Here is a 7,097-nt window from a genome sequence, read left to right as displayed (position 1 = left end):
TAGGGTCCAAGTCTCCTGGATCATGTTCTGTGAGAAAATCACGTTCCCGAAGGTTTCATTCCGTTTGGACTCCGTTTGATATTCCTTTTCTTCGAAACCCTAAAGTAGGCAAAAACAGCAATTCTGGGCTGGGCCTCCGATTAATAGGTTAGTCCCAAAAATAATATAAAAGTGGATAATAAAGACGAATAATGTCCAAAACAGTACATAATATAGCATGGAGCAATAAAAAATTTAGATACGTTGGAGACGTGTCAGTGATTCTGATATTGATCTCATTCTTGGCATGGATTGGCTTTCTCAGCACAAGGCTTTTCTTGATTGTGCTCCCAAAGAGATTAAATTGACGCACCCTTCTGAGGATTGATCATCTTTTCCGCTCATGATGAAACCATTCGGTTGTTCTCTCTCAACGAGAAAGGCGAGTTAGACGCTATTTCTCAGATCCCAGTTGTTTGTGAGTATCAAGATGTATTTCCAAAAGAGCTTCCGGGTATGCCCCCTCACCGGCCAGTCGAGTTCGTTATTGATCTTGAGCCTGATATAGAACCTGTTTGCAAGCGCCCATACAAGCTTGGGCCAAAAGACCTGAAAGAATTGAAGAAACGGCTCGATGAACAAGAGCGTCTTGGTCTGTTCAGACCAAGTTCATCTTTGTGGGGTTGTGGTGTTCTTTTTTTTCCAGAAGAAAGATGGCACGGACCGACTTTGCGTTGATTACCGCCCATTGAACAAGAAGACAATCAATAATAAATACCCACTTCCCAACATCAACAAGTTATTTGAGCAACTCAAAGGTGCAAAGGAGTTCTCCAAGCTCGACCTCCATATGGGTTATCACCAGATTCGCATTCGTGAAGAAGATATCCCAAAGCCAGGATTCAGACCAAGCTTTGGTTCTTACGAATATACTGTCATGTCTTTCGGGCTTGTCAATGCCCCTCCAACTTTCTCTCGCATGATGAACTTCATCTTCAACCCCTACACCAATGAATTTGTCCCAGTGTATCTCGATGATATCTTGGTGTTCTCCAAGAATAAGAAGGATCATGCCAAGCATTTGCGATTGGTGCTCGACAAGCTCAGAGAGTATCAATTCTATGCAATGTTATCCAAATGTGAGTTTTGGCTTGATGAAGTTCTTTAACTTGGACACATCATCTCCACCAAGGGCATTTCTGTTAATCCGGAGAAGGTTTCTACAATTGTGAATTGGGAGCCTCCTCAGAATGTCAAGCAGCTCCATAGTTTCCTTGGGCTTGCAAGCTATTGCCGAAGATTTGTTGAGAACTTCTCAAAAAAATCACTAAGCCTCTTTACAACCTCCCCCAAAAGCATGTCAAGTACTCCTGGACTCCTAAGTGTGACGCTGCTTTCAACACTCTCAAAGAGAAACTCGTCACAGCTCCGGTTCTAACTACTCCTGATGAGTCCAAGCCATACGAAGTTTTCTGTGATGCCTCGTTGCAAGGTATCGATGCTGCGTTAATGGAAGATAAGAAAGTTGTGGCCTATACTTCTTGTCAGTTGAAGCCAAATGAAAGGAACTACCCCACTCATGATGTTGAGTTGGCAGCAGTTTTCCATGCATTAATAACATGGAGACATCTCTTGTTGGGAAGGCAAGTGGACATTTTCATCGATTACAAGAACCTCAAATATATCTTCACTCAACCCAACCTCAACCTTAGGCAAACTAGTTTTTTCGAAATGATTTAAGAGTACAGTCCAAGCATTGAGTACACTCCAGGCAAGGCTAATGTGATTGTAGATACATTGAGCAGAAAGGCTTATTGCAACAGCTTAATTCTCAATCCATTCCAACCTGATCTTTCTGAAGCTTTCTGCAAGCTCAACCTCCAAGTTGTTCCTCAAGGTTTTCTTGCGAACCTTCAAGTCACTCCAACTATGGAAGATCAAATTCGTGAGGCACAACTCCTTGATACTATGGTAAAAAAGGTGAAACATGGTGTTGCCAAGGGCCTTTCCAAATACAAGTGCTATCGCATTGATGGAAAATACAAGTTATTCTTCGAGGACCGGCTAGTGGTTCCTAAGGGCAATCTAAGGAAGGTCATAATGAACGAAGCGCACAATTATCTTCTTTCCATCCACCCAGGCAGTTTGAAGATGTACCATGACCTTAGGCAGTCGTATTGGTGGACTCGCATGAAGAAAGAGACTGCTCAATTCGTGAATGAATGTGATGTCTATCGAAGGGTGAAAGCAGAACATCAACGACCATCTGGTCTCCTCCAACCTCTTGCTATTCTAGAATGGAAGTTTGGTCATATCGAAATGGACCTTGTCACTGGCTTTCCCAAGTCCAAGCGTGGAAATGATGCTATCTTTGTTGTCATTGACAAGCTTACATAATTGGATCATTTCCTTCCAATCAAAGAATCTATCATGGCAACTCAGTTGGCAGAGCTATACACCTCCAGAATTGTCTCGTTACACGGGATTCCTCAATTGATCTCTTCAGACCGCGGAAGCATTTTCACTTCCAAGTTCTGGGACTCCTTCCAGAAGGCCATGGACACCAACATTCACTTCAGCATGGCTTTCCATCCTCAAACAAGTGGCCAAGTCGAGAGAGTCAATCAAATCCTCAAAGACATGCTTACAGCTTGTGTCATTTCCTTCGGTATGAAGTGGTAAGATTGCCTCCCATATGCAGAGTTCTCCTACAATAACAGCTACCAAGCAAGTTCGGGCAAGGCCCCTTTCGAAATTCTCTATGGCAGAAAGTGTCGTACTCCTCTCAATTGGTCGTAGACTAGTGAACGCCAACTTCTTGGCAATGACTTGATCTCAGAAGTTGGAGAAATATGCAAAGTCATCCGTGAAAATCTCGAAGCCGCGCAATCGTGCCAGAAGAGTTACTATGATAACAAGCACTGTGACTTGGCTTTTGAGATCGGAGACCATGTCCACCTCTGTGTCTCTCCCATGGAAGGCACTCAATGCTTCGGTATCAAAGGGAAGCTTGCCCCTAGATATGTGGGTCCTTTCAAGATCATTGGCAAAGGAGGCGACCTCGCCTATCAACTTGAGCTCCCTTCTAATTTCTCAAATGTGCACGATGTGTTTCACGTGTCACAACTACGCAAGTGCTTCAAGACGCCCAAGCGCACTATCAACTTCGAAGAGATTGACCTCCAAGTAGACTTGTCTTATCAGGACCATCCCGTTTGCCATTCTTGAAGAAACCGAGAACAAAACTCGCAACAAGTCGGTCAAGTTCCTGAAAGTTAAGTGGTCTCACCATTCCGACCGAGAAGCTACTTGGGAGCGCAAGAATAACCTTCGTTCTGAATATCCGGAGTTCTTCAATCCTAGATCTCGGGGCGAGATCTTCTTGTAGTGGTGGAGAGTTGTAGCGTCCCGGATGTAACATTCCATAATTGTAACTTGAACTCTTGCCATTTCCGGCAATGTTATATGTTATATCCTCCATGGTTGAGATTTGTCCTCCTTTTGCATTTTGTTCATGTCATGCATTTCATCTCATGTCATCATGTGCATCTCATTTCCATTGGTGCTCATCTCTTGCATTCGATCATTTTCCCCGTTGTCCGTTTCGGGATCCGATAGTCACACATGCACCCATTCCACCTCTCAGATCTCGTTTTGTGAGCGGGAGAAAAACATTCTCGGAATGGGCCGAGATTTGTCGAGTGGCCTTGGTACACACCGGTAGGCCGCCTGTCAAATTTCATTCCGTCTGGAGGTCGTTCGATGCCCCAACGGTTAACCGTGTAACCTCTGAAACCCCTCTCTCTTTGCATCCCAACACCCCTCCAAAACAGCCCACTAGCCCATCTAAACCCCCTCCATGCTCTCCGTCATTGGATAATGATCGTGTGGGCGAAAACCGCACCTCAATAGCCCTCTCCTATCTCCTAGAATCTATAAATAGGCCTCCCCTCCATAATTCACGGGCAAACCCTAGCCAGTCCCCTCCCCGCGTCGCCGAACGCGTCCAGCCGCCACCCCGGACGAACCAGGGCGCGCCAAGTGTCCTCCGCCGCCTCCCACCGCCGCTGGCCCGTGAGCCCGCAGCGGATTCGCAGAGCCCATCTGCCGCCGCGCGCCGCCCACCGGCGCCGCTTCGCCACCGAGCCGCCTTCCCCACGCCTCCTGGCTGCCTGCTACGGCCGCCGCCAGCCACCTAGCCAGTCGCTGCTCGCACCCTCCTGTGCCGCCGCGCCGTGGCAGCAGCGCCGCCTCACCGCCCTCCACCGCCGCCGGCCAGATCTGGCCAGATCCGGCCCGGGGCACCTCGCTGCTGACCTCGCCGGCCACCTACACACCGCCATCACCAGTGAGCTCTCGGTCGACCTCGGTTCACATGCACGGAAGAACCCTAGATCTACGAGGTATAAACGTCTAAGTCCTAGAATTTCCTACGGGATGTGCGCATGTTTGACCGTGCATAACTTCCTGCTCGTAGGTTTGTTTCACGTGCATGATATGTCAAATTCTTCATCTCGCGATGCTCTACAAGCTAGTGTCTTTTGCATGCATGTTACTGTCCATATTGATAACCTAATCTTCGTTGCAAAAGTGCTAAATTATGTTATCTGCTAAAAACTATCATAACTTGCCAATGTCTTTTTCATAGCTTTTTGTGTTTATCTTTTGCGCATCATGTCAACGTGTCTTAGGGGAATCTTCATGCCATCTTTAAAGTGGAGCAATCCTTTTATTTTTATGTGCCCTGTGGTGACTAGCACAAGCATGCCAAGTAGCCCACTTGATGTTGCTGATTTCAAGGACTTAGTGTTTCCTACTAAGTATTATCCTGCTACATTATGTTGCCATGTTAACTTGATGCTACAAGTGAATCCATGCATATTTTGATGATGCTCATTAAGGATTATTTGAAGATATTGTTATGCTCTATCCACCCATGCCTTTGTTTGCAATTATGGGGTGCTTTAGCTTGTCATTACCATTCTATCATTTTGTTAAATGTAATTGTTGTCAGTCTGTTAACAGGAAGTTCATTTTTCCCATGTCTTTTGCTAGTGCTCCATGCATCCTATGACCATGATCTTACCATGTTTAGTCGCATAAACGTGTATTCTTACTGTTTGTTGCTTTACTATGCCATGATATGCACTGTGAAGAGTTCCACAAGCTTGCAAATATTCATCTAACCAGTGGCATGCTTGGTTTGCCAAGTTGGTGCCACATTCATCTTTTCCCTTCCGGTGTACCCATATGCATTGCACATCATATATTGCATTTCATGCCTTGTCTTGCATCATGTTGCTTGCGCATTGCACTGTGATTGATTGTTTTTCCGTTGCTTGTGTTCTTGCTTTGGGTAGATCCGGGAGACGAGTTTGCAAACGAGGATCCTGTCGAGTACGTTTACGAGGAGCAAACTGTCGACAACCCTGAGAACTTTGCAGGCAAGATGATCATTACCCCCGATATCACTTCTATCTTTGCTTGCTAGTTTTTCGTTCTATTGCTATCTTGCGCTTCCTACCACTTTTGTATCAAGCCTCCCTTATTGCCATGTCAAGCCTCTAACCGACCTTCCTGGCAAATTGTTGTTTGGCTATGTTACTGCTTTTATTTAGCCCCTCTTATAGCATTGCTAGTTGCATGTGCAGTGCAGGTTGTTCTATGTTGTAACATGGATATGTTGGGATATCACAATATCTCTTATTTAATTAATGCATCTATATACTTGGTAAAGGGTGGAAGGCTTGTCCTTTTGCTCGGTGTTTTGTTCCACTCTTGCCGCCTTAGTTTCCGGCAAACCGGTGTTATGTTCCTTGAATTTTGCCTCCCTAACATGGTGAGGGTTTATGGGCCCCTCTTGACAATTCCCTTTGAATAAAACTCTTCCACCAAGGCCCAACATTGGGTTTACCATTTGCCTAATAACAACTAAAATTTTGCATAGGGAGTAATTAACCCGAGGATTTTTAATCAACCCCCGGGCCAATGCTCCTCATGAGGGTTGGTCCAACCTAGAGCACTGCGCCGGGGCCGCCCCAAGGCAACCTGGGTTATTTTGGCACCTGTACGCGTCGCTCATCTGCCGTGGCCTGAGACAAGATACACGCGGCTATTATCAGGGTGTCGAGACATCGGGAGGCCTTGCTGGACTTGTTTTACCATTGTCGAAATGTCTTGTGCATCGGGATTCTGAGTTTGATCGGAGGGTCCCGCGATGGCGGATTGTCTCTGCGGATCGTGAGCTTATCATGGGCTAAGTTGGGACACCCCTGCAGGGTTTCAACTTTTGAGAGTCGTGCCCATGGTTATGTGGCAGATGGGAGTTTTTAATATCCTGTTGTAGCGAACTTTAACCAGATTCAATTAAGATACACCAACCGTGTGTGTGACCGTGACGGTCTCTTGTTGATGAGGTACGGGAAGAGAACACGGTGGGGTTATGTTTGAACGTAGGTAGTTCAGGATCACTTCTTGATCGTTACTAGATTACGGCCGTTGCGTAGTTTCTCATCTTATTCTTGTATTCGTAAGCTAGCCACCATACAATGCTTAGTGCTTTCTGCAACTCCATCATATACCCATACTTTTCCTATGAGCTTAAATAGTCTTGCTATCGTGGGTTTTAAGATTGCTGAGTCCTCGTGACTCACTAGATACTACAAACACAGTTGCAGGTGCCGATGAGACTGATGCAGGTGAAGCCACTGAACTCAAGTGGGAGTTCGACGAGGACCGTGGTCATTACTATGTTTCCTTTCCGGATGATCAGTAGTGGTGCCCAGTAGGGTCGATCGGGACTTAGCACGGGTGGTTGTCTTTTATTCATTTGATTTCATTTGTAGCCGGACTTTGTGCTCATCTTGAATGATTGTATAACTTGACGATATTTGTGTGACATTGTGGCGATTGTAAGCCAAAGCTCGTATTCTATCTATTCAATACATGAGATGAGCAAAGATACAACCACTCTTGCGACCATACCAATATGCGCTTATACCCCAAGTCGTGCCTCGACACGTATGGAGTATACTTGCATATTGGGCATTAAAATTATAAGGAGATTCTTTTGGGTTAATGCAAAACGAAGTTCTTTTCTCATAAATGAGGTCAAAATC

Source organism: Triticum dicoccoides, chromosome 4A (genome assembly GCF_002162155.2).
Source record: "Triticum dicoccoides isolate Atlit2015 ecotype Zavitan chromosome 4A, WEW_v2.0, whole genome shotgun sequence".
Lineage (NCBI taxonomy): Eukaryota > Viridiplantae > Streptophyta > Magnoliopsida > Poales > Poaceae > Triticum > Triticum dicoccoides.
The sequence above is the reverse complement of the archived record's forward strand: the minus strand, read 5'-3'. Positions refer to the sequence as shown.